At 40.0% G+C, this 10,119-nt stretch overlaps 1 non-coding gene across 1 annotated transcript; it reads right to left on the bottom strand.

Moving 5' to 3' along the window:
• Positions 1–229: 229 nt before the first annotated feature.
• LOC116145300 lies at positions 230–336 on the bottom strand. The gene has a single exon (XR_004130375.1). It is a non-coding gene; the product is annotated as a small nucleolar RNA R71 (small nucleolar RNA).
• Between the last annotated feature and the right edge of the window lie 9,783 nt (positions 337–10,119).

Genomic DNA, 10,119 nt, shown 5'->3' with positions numbered 1-10,119 from the left:
TGATTTAAAGGAAGATTCGAATCAGCATATTGCAAATTTCTTGGAAATTTGTGACACCTTCAAGTCGAACGGAGTGTCGGATGACGCCATTAGGTTGAGGTTATTCCCATTCTCATTGGGGGATAAAGCCAAGGGGTGGTTAATGGCACTACCACTGGGAACTATCACAACTTGGAATGATCTAGCACATAAATTCCTTACCAAGTTCTTTTCTCCAGCAAAATCAGCAAAACTTAGAAATGATATCACATCATTTCTACAAGATGAGTTCGAGTCATTGTATGAGGCTTGGGAGAGATACAAGGAGTTGATGAGGAAATGCCCACACCATGGCTTGCTAGTTTGGCTTCAAGTCCAAACATTCTATAATGGATTGATGGGTAATGTGTAAACCATGGTGGGTGCAGATTCAGGAGGAGCCTTGCAGAATAAGACACCAGAAGAGGCCTATGAGTTGCTTGAGGTTTTGGCAAGCAACAACTATCAAAGACCAAATGAGAGAGCAACACCAAGGAAATCTTCAGGTCTTCATGAAGTTGATGCCTTTACAGCCATATCAGCCCAACTCACAGCACTTCAAAAATAGTTGGGAACTATGCAGGTAAACTCTATTCAAGCACCTCAACTAACTTGCGATTTTTGTGCAGGAAACCATGTGAGCAACGAGTGTCAAGTGGGGAACACATTTGCTTCGTCATCTTCATCATCGGAGCAAGTGAACTACTTTGCAGGAAATCAGAGACAACCAAACAACCCGTACTCCAACACATACAACCCGGGGTGGAGAAATCATCCAAATCTGGCTTGGGGAAATCAGAACCACCAAAATAATCAATGGAACCAGAGGACAGTTCCAAATAACCAACAAAGGGTGAATGATCAACCGGGAGATCCAAGAGTGACAAAGTTGGAGGACATGTTTGGAAAATTCATGCAGGAGACCACGAGTTTTATGAATGAGACGAGGACAAATTTTAGAAATCAAGGGGCGTCCATTCGGAATCTTGAAGTACAGATGAGCCAATTGGCCGAGAAGCTAAATGAGAGACCTCAAGGTTCTTTACCAAGCAACACGGTGACTAACCCACATGAGCAAGCAAATGCCGTAATTTTGAGAAGTGGGACAGTTTTGGAAGAGGTAGAGCAAGCTACTAAGGAGGTTGAGCAAACTGGAAAGGAAGATTCTGATGAGGAAGTTGAAGTAGAGATTATTGCTGAAGAGAAACCAAGTGGTTTGGAGGAAGAGGAAGAGAAAAAGAAAAAGGATGAAAGGCAAAAGAAGAAGGAGAAATTGCCATTCCCCCAGATACCACCAGAGTTGGCACATCACACCCCACCCGTGCCTTTTCCTTAGAGATTGAAGAAAAAGAATCAGGATAAGCAATTTTCAAAGTTTATTGAAATTTTTAAAAAATTGCATATTAACATTCCTTTTGCAGATGCATTGCAGCAGATGCCGAGTTATGCGAAGTTCCTTAAGGAAATTTTATCGAACAAAAGGAAGTTAGAAGATGAGAAAACGGTGATGCTCACGGAGGAGTGCAGTGCCATCCTCCAGAAGAAGTTACCCCCGAAGCTCAAAGATCCAGGGAGTTTTACTATTCCTTGTATTATAGGAGATATTAAGTTTGATCGTGTTTTGTGTGATCTAGGAGCTAGTATTAATTTGATGCCCTTTTCTGTTTTCAGGAGATTGAGAATTGGTGAAGTGAAGCCAATGACCATGTCGTTGCAACTAGCGGATAGGTCAATAAAACACTCGAGGGGGATAGTAGATGATGTATTGGTGAATATGGGCAAGATAATTTTTCCAGCAGATTTTGTGGTGTTAGACATGGAAGAGGATAAGGAAATTCCTCTGATTTTGGGCCGACCATTCTTGGCCACAGGGAGAGCACTTATTGATATGCAGGAAGGAAAGTTACTGTTGAGAGTTCAGGATGAAACAGTAACTTTCAATGTCTTTGAGACGATGAAGTTTCCGTCTGAAACGGATTCATGTTTTAGTGTCGATGTGGTGGACAAATTGGTTGAGGAATCTATGGAAGAAAACACCCCACAATTACCTCTAGAGGCATGTATAGCCAAATAAAAAATAGTAGAGGTAGATGAGTCAGCGAGTAATGAATGTGCTAGGATGTTAGAAGCACTTCAACCGATTGATGAGAGTCAAGATGTAGAATTTGAGGAGTTTGATTTTGATAAAGAGAAGGAGAAGGAAAAAAATGAAGAACCTCCAAAGCTTGAATTGAAACCTTTACCTTCCCACCTCAAATATGTTTATCTTGGAGACTCAGAAACTTTCCCGGTGATCATTAGTTCAGGTTTGAGTACATTAGAGGAAGAGCGGTTGATTAGGGTGTTGAGGGAACATAGACTAGCAATGGATGGACCATTTCAGACATTAGAGGTATCTCGCCATCATTTTGCATGCATAAGATACTCATGAAGGATGATTTTAAGCCTAGGGTGCAACCACAACGGAGATTGAATCTTCGATGAGAGGAATGGTGAGAAAGGAGGGTGTGAAACTCTTAGATGCGGGGATTATTTATCCTATTTCCGTAGCCATGGGTGAGCCCGGTACAAGTGGTTTCGAAGAAGGGATGTATCACGGTGGTAAAGAATGGAGTAACGAGTTGATACCACGAGGACGGTGACGGGCTGGAGAGTATGCATTGATTACCGTAAATTGAATGAGGCGACAAGGAAGGATCATTTTCCATTACCTTTCATTGATCGATGTTGAGAGGTTGGAGGACATGCTATTACTGTTTCCTGGATGGGTATTTAGGAATAACCAGATTGCCATCGCTTATGAGGATCAAAAGAAGAGACCTTCACTTGCCCCTACGACACCTTTGCTTACTAAAGGATGCCTTTTGGGTTATGAATGCACCAGCAACATTTCAAAAATGCATGATGTCAATCTTTGGAGACATGGTGGAATGGTTTATAGAAGTCTTCATAGATGACTTCTCAGTTTTTGGTTCATCATTTGATAGCTGTCTAACTAATCTTTCTTTGTGTTGCAGCGATGTAAGGAGAGGAACTTGGTGCTCAATTGGGAGAAGTGTCATTCATGGTCCAAGAGGGAATAGTGCTCGGGCATAGGATCTCCAAGGATGGAATAGAAGTTGATCGAGCAAAGATGGAAGTGATTGAGAAGCTGCCACCACCATCAAATGTCAAACGTCCGAAGTTTCTTGGGGCATGCGGGGTTTTACAGACTCTTCATCAAGGATTTTTCTAAGATTTCTAAACCCCTTTGCAATTTGTTGAATAAAGATGTTGTTTTTAACTTTAATGATGATTGCATGCATGCCTTTCTAACTCTGAAAACATTATTAGTATCTGCACCTATTATTGCAGTTCCCGATTGGGGACTACCTTCGAATTGATGTGTGATGCTAGTGATTTTGCTTTAGGGGTAGTTTAGGACAGAGGAAAAACAAAGTGTTGCATGAATTCAGTATGCTAGCAAAACACTCGTTGATGCACAATTGAATACACCACCACTGAAAAAGAATTGTTGGCTGTAGTTTTTGCTTTTGACAAGTTTCGTTCTTATTGTTAGGTGTAAAGGTGATTGTCTATATGGACCATTAGCACTCATGCACCTATTGGCAAAACAAGAAGCAAAACCTCGGCTGATAAGATTGATTTTACTACTTCAGGAGTTTTGGAAGTTGGAAATTCGAGACAAGAAGGGGTCAGAAAATGTGGTGGCTGATCACTTGTCGAGAATTGAGAGACCAATCAAGGGAAATGAGGAGGAAATGCCAATTAGAGAAACATTTCCGGATGAGAAGTTGATGAGAGTGGAAGAAGCACCATGGTATGTGGATTTTGCAAACTATTTGTCATCAAGGGTGCTCCCAAGTGGTATGACGTACCAACAAAAGAGAAAATTCTTCTTAGATTTGAAGTACTACTTTTGGGAAGAACCATTTCTTTACAGACACTGTACTGATCAAATGATATGGAGATGTGTCCCGGAGGAGGAGATGGAAAGCATTCTACGGCATTGTCACGAGAAGGAAGTAGGTGGCCATTTTGGGGGAGTTAGAACAGCAGCCAAGGTTTTACAATCAGGGTTTTATTGGCCAACCCTCTTTAAGGATTCCTTCCGGATGATTCAAGAGTGTGACCAATGTCAACGGATGGGTAACATTTCAAAAAGAGATGAGACGCCGTTGAACAACATCCTGGTGGTTGAACTTTTTGATGTGTGGGGGATTGATTTCATGGGTCCCTTCCCAAGTTCTTTTGGGAACACATATATCTTGGTAGCGGTGGATTACGTGTCAAAGTGGGTTGAGGCAGTTGCATTGCTAACTAATGATGCTAGGGTAGTGATTAAGTTTGTGAGAAAGAATATTTTCTTAAGGTTTGGGGTACCACGGGCAATCATTAGTGATGGAGGATCTCATTTTTGCAATAGGCAAATGGATGCACTGTTGAGTAAGTGTGGAGTGAGACATAGAGTTGCGACACCTTACTATCCGCAAATGAGCGGGCAAGTGGAACTGTCGAATAGAGAACTTAAGGGGATTTTAGAAAAGACAGTTAATGCATCTAGGAAAGATTGGTCACGAAAGCTGGATGATGCGCTATGGGTATACCGAACCGCTTTTAAGACTCCGATTGGTATGTCTCCATTTAGGATGGTTTATGGGAAAGTATGCCACTTGCCGGTAGAACTCGAGCATAAAGCATATTGGGCAGTCAAGCAGCTAAACATGGACTTGAAAGCTGCTGGAGAAGAAAGGATATTGACTTTGAACGAACTCAATGAGTTTCGTCTCGATGCATATGAGAATGCCCGGATTTACAAGGAGAAGATAAAAAGGTGGCATGACAAGCATATCTGGAAGAAAGACTTTGAAGTAGGGCAGAAGGTGTTGTTGTTCAATTCTAGACTTAGGCTTTTTCTCAGAAAACTTAAGTCTAGATGGTCCGGATCGTTCACAGTGACAAGAGTTCACCCATATGGAGTGGTGGAAGTGTCACATGAAGAAAAGGGCACCTTTACGGTAAATGGACAGAGATTGAAGCCCTACATAGTTGGGATGCTGAGTTGCAAATCTGTCCCAATCCGACTTGACATCCCAACTTGAAGGATTGAGAGAGTCAAGCTATCGACTATAAACAAGCGCTTCTTGGGAGGCAACCCAAGTGTTTTTAATTGTTTGTTTTTCATTTTGGTTGTTTGAATTTGTTTGAATTCATTATGAGTTTGTATGGTTTTTAATGTGTGTGTTTTTGGGTGTTTCAGGTAAAGTTTTCAGCCAAAGAAAGGAATTAAAATGCTCCAGACTTCGCCGGGGCGAAGAAGTATTCTTCGCCGCGGCGAAGCATTGTGAAGAAGAATTTGGTGTGAAAGTCCCAGACTTTGCCGCGGCGAAGATTTTTTCTTCGCCGGGGCGAAGCAACCTGAAAATTGTGTGAGCTCCTGGAAGTTCTCGCCCCGGCAAAGGAATTGTCTTCGCCGCGGTGAAGAAAGTAGGATAAAATTTTTGAAAATTTTCTAAGGCATTGTCGCCGCGGCAAAGAAAAATTCTTCGCCGAGGCGATTTGCCTCTGTATGTTTTTGCCCCGGCGAAGAATTTTTCTTCGCCGTAGCGAAACCTGGGTTTTCTTAGGGTTCATGCACAAAGAACGTCGCCGCGGTGAAGTTTGTTCTTCGCCGCGGCGACGATATTTTTCTATAAATACCCACTTTTCTTTTTCATTCGTCACGCAACTCTTCATTTTCACTTGAGAGAAAAATTTTCAAAATTCAATCTTTTGCCTTCCTAGTGCTTTTCCAACCAAAATTCTTACTCCCTAACCTTCCTAAACACCAAAACAACCCATTTCAACAACAATTTTCGCAAAAAATTCACGAAAATTTTTGGATCAAGAATTTGGGGCTTTTCAATCTGGGCTGTTTCTGGTTCAATTGGTGGCGAATGCTCCTTCATTTTGGTAAGATCTCAGGTTCCCTAACCTTTTTATTGTACAATTTCAAGTTTTTGTTTGTAGATCTGAAAATTTTTGTTGCGGTTGAGTTGTGGAATTTGGGTGATTTTGAGCGTTAATTTTGTTAGAGGAAGAGTAGTTCATACATTGGGTGATTGTTAGGAGTGTGGGTTTTTGAAATATTGGAGTGTTTGTGTAAAACTGAAAATTTGAAGTTTGGGGGTTAAAGCGCGAATTTTTGGAAGTATTGTTTGTTTTTGTAGGATATAATTGGTTGTGTAGAACAACTAGGTTTGAATTGTTGGGGTATAATTTTTGAGTGAACTTTAATTGTGAACAATGCCTGCCAAAATTAAGCATCCATACAAGGGTAAGGGCAAAGGAAAGAAAGTTGACAACTGTTTTGTTAATGAGGAAGCCCGTAAAAGGTATGAGGGGGCAATCCAAAGAAAGGATAAGGGTATTATTCCTGAGCGCAGATTGACCGTGAATCAGGCGTTGGATTGGAGTCGAGGGAGACGATAGGAACTGTTCATGAGTGCTCCTGCACAATCAAACTGTAGAGCCGCTAGTAAGGGAGTTCTATACCAATCTCCCAGATTGTTAGGAAGGTACAATTTTTGTAAGAGGGGCTGATGTGCCATTTACGGAAAGGGTGATCAATGAGTTCTATAACCTGCCTGAAATTTTCCAAGATGAGTACGTACAGTTTAAGAGATCACAGTTTGAGGACAGTATCATCCTTCTAGTCATTGCAAAATCGGATGCAGATTGGGCAGTATCGAAGAAATAGAAGAAGACTCTCAAGGGAACTCACTTGACACCGATGGCTCGACTGTGGCAATATTTTGTCAGTGCAAAATTGATGCCGGAATCGTACTACAACACAGTTACTCATGAGAAGGCAGTATTGCTTTACTCTATTGCCGCAGGGAAGAGTATCGATGTGGGAGACATGATCTGGAATAGCATTAAGCAAGCCTCCAAACGAGGCGAACAAGTTACGGTTTCCCACATCTCATCACAGCCTTGTGCCTTAGAGCTGGCGTCGAGGTTCAGAATGACGAGCACCGTATTCATGCTGCCCCAGTTCTAGACTCAGAGTATTATAGGAAGCACCTTGACCATCTGGAAGCTGTGCAACCAAGAGCAGGGGCAAAAAGGCAGAGAACAGGCCTTGCCACATCATCCAGCTCCACAGCTACACAGAAAGCGATGATGCAGCAGATGATGGGTTTAATGAAACATATGGCAAAACGTCAGGATTGGTTGGTTGAGCAGACCCAAATGATGTATGAGATGCAGAAGAATAGCTTTAAAGAGCTCAACGTTGACACTTCAGCATACCAATGGGCAGACTGGGACTCAGATGAGTGGATGGGCTCCGAGTCGGAAGAAGAGGAGAATGAAGAGGAAGAAGAGGAAGAAGAAGAATGAGCCAAAGCACCTGCATTTTTTTTTTCTTTATTTTATTTGTTTTTATTTGATTTTGTTGTTCATTTTAAACATAAAACTCAGTTTTATTTTTGTTTTGGATTTTGTTTAGTTGTTTTAGTTGTTTCTGTTAATTTGGTAGTTGTTGAAAGGACGAGATTAGGTTGTAATATTTTCAAGTTAGTTTGTGAATTTGTACTAACACAAGAGACACCACAGTTTCAATTGTTTTGACAGATTATGGGTGATGAAAAGTCCGAGACTGGGTGTTCATTATGGAGCGACACTTCACGGATTAACCAGGGAGCCTTCTCGTACCTTTGTTTTTTGTTTTTTTTTTGATTTTCTATTCCTGATTTATGCATAATGGAACATTGGGGAGACAATGTCATGTTTAGTTTGGGGGTAGGAAATAGAAATAAAACCTAGTTTAAGGGTATATTGGCTGGAAACCAGAACCCGCCTTAAAAACTGTCTAGCAGTACTTGGCAACCTCTGGTATAACAACACCACGTAAACCTTAAACGGGAATTTTTTTTTTTTAGTTTGATTGTTTTTGCCGATGATGAATTGTATAAATCAATGATGAGAATAGGGTTGTTGCAATTTTATTGTTGAGAAATGTTAAGCATTGCTTCAAGTTTATGTTTATTGACTGGATTTTGATTGAGGTTTGTTGAGTGGTTCAGCCACAATTTTCATTTATTTCAGCATACTTAGATTCATTTTATGTGATTAAGTGAAGTTTGATAATGTTGGAGGACTCTAGAACCTAGTAGAGAAGTGCTTAAGGAAAAATTCTAGGATTAGACAAGGTTGAGAAGATGATTTAGGCATTTTTCGAAACGTTTGAGCCTTTCTAGCCGACCCATGAATGAAATTGTCCCTAGTCACCCATTTGAGCTGTTTGATATTTATTGCTTTATTTTTCTTGGAAAACAACAAAATTGTCCAATCCTTATACCCTAAACACTTTATCGTACCCTTAGGAGAATTCGATCCTAATGCAAACAAAAGAGTTGTACGAATAAGCCAAAAGAATAGTTTGGGGGTTGGAAGAAGAGAAATGGGAGTTGGGAGAAGAGAAATAAAAACAAAAGAGGTAGTCACCTCAATTCAATTGAATTGTTGTTTCGTTTTTTTTTTTTTTGTTTCATAAAAAAAAAAAAAAACGAATTCTGCCTAGCAGTACTTGGCAACCTCTGGTATAACAACGCCACGTACACCTTAAACGAGATTCCCCCACATTTATGGTTTTCGAAATAAGAAAAATACACGTTTGAGGGTTGTGAAAATTTCACATTCCAATTGGTGGTTAAGAAGAAGTGGAGTTCAATTTGATGTTAGTTTTTGCATTAGGAAACCGAGTTTTCTTACTTTGTTATTCCTATCCTTTGTCTTGGAACCCACTACCTGAGCCTAACGTTACAAGCTTTTAAAGACCTTTTGATTCTTATCTTTGTCTAGTCCTCATTAGTGGAGAATAATTCGATATTTAGGCTTATGGAGTCCGTCACCATTTGATAGACTTTACATTTCTGCATAAAATAATCCGGGAAGTTGGAATGTGGATTGAAGTGGGGATCACCTACTTGGTGAACTGATTGAGGAAGATAGTCGATATAGCTTATAACTTCTTGGAGTGTTGAACATTTCCTGATAATAATTTTTCAACAACTTTTGAGACTTGTGTAATTTCTAGGCAATTCGTTTGTGAATTTGAGTATTGTTGGTTTTTGTTCATTTTTCAGTTTTGATGCGTGTGTGTTTTGTGTTTTTGTTCGTAGTTTGTTGTTTTCGTTCCCTTTAGTTTTGTATCGTATGCTCGGGGACGAGCATATGTTTAGTTTGGGGGTATTTGATAATCCGTGGATTATACCGTTTTCATAAGACTTTTTTAGTCGGATTTCAAGTACTTTCTAGTTCATTTTAACCTGAATTGTTGCTTAATTATTTACATTTTGTGTTTCAGGTTAAAATGGACATTTTGAGCAAATAAGGACAAAATTGGAAATTCTAAACTCAAAAGTAAGCGGATCTCAGAAGTTGGGAGACTGAAGCCAAATAAAGCACTATGAAGCTTGCTTCCAAGGGAGAGCACCGAGGATCGAAGAATCAAGCGAAGATGCAAGCAGAGTGACAGTTCTATAATTTCATAACTTTTGAAGAAGCTTCGCCGCGGCGAGATTTCTTCTTTGCCGCGGTGACGGTCGTAAATTCCAGTTTTGTAAAACGCACAGTTTTACTTTGTGTGTGTTTTTCTGGGGAATTTGGGTGAGGTACAAAAGAAACACTTAGCCTTTTTGTTGGGGATCAAATAGGGTTTGAGAAGCTTTTTACTTTTCCTTTGATTTATTTTTGAGCGATTTTGAGTTGTAACAAGGGTGAAGATTCGAATTCGAACTAGGGGATTCATCATTTGGGGAGAATTCTTGTCTTTTCTCTCATTTTCATTATGCTGAACTTTAATATTATCGTTTTTCTTGTTTGTAGTGTTGATTTAGCTATGAATTAACCCATTTTGGGTTAGGGTTTTGATTGTAATTCGGATTTTAATGGGTTAAGTGATTGATTGTTTTATTTTCATATGATTATGTTTTGATTGTGTGTTTGCTCTGAATTTTAATGCTTATATGTGATGAACATGGTGAGATTGAGAAATGAATCATGTTAGGCTTCTTGGGTAATCACCATTGTAGTATTGGATGCTAGAGATAGATT

The sequence above is a fragment of the Pistacia vera genome, unplaced genomic scaffold (genome assembly GCF_008641045.1).
Source record: "Pistacia vera cultivar Batoury unplaced genomic scaffold, PisVer_v2 Contig460, whole genome shotgun sequence".
NCBI lineage: Eukaryota > Viridiplantae > Streptophyta > Magnoliopsida > Sapindales > Anacardiaceae > Pistacia > Pistacia vera.
This window is presented reverse-complemented; position numbering and strand designations above follow the sequence as displayed.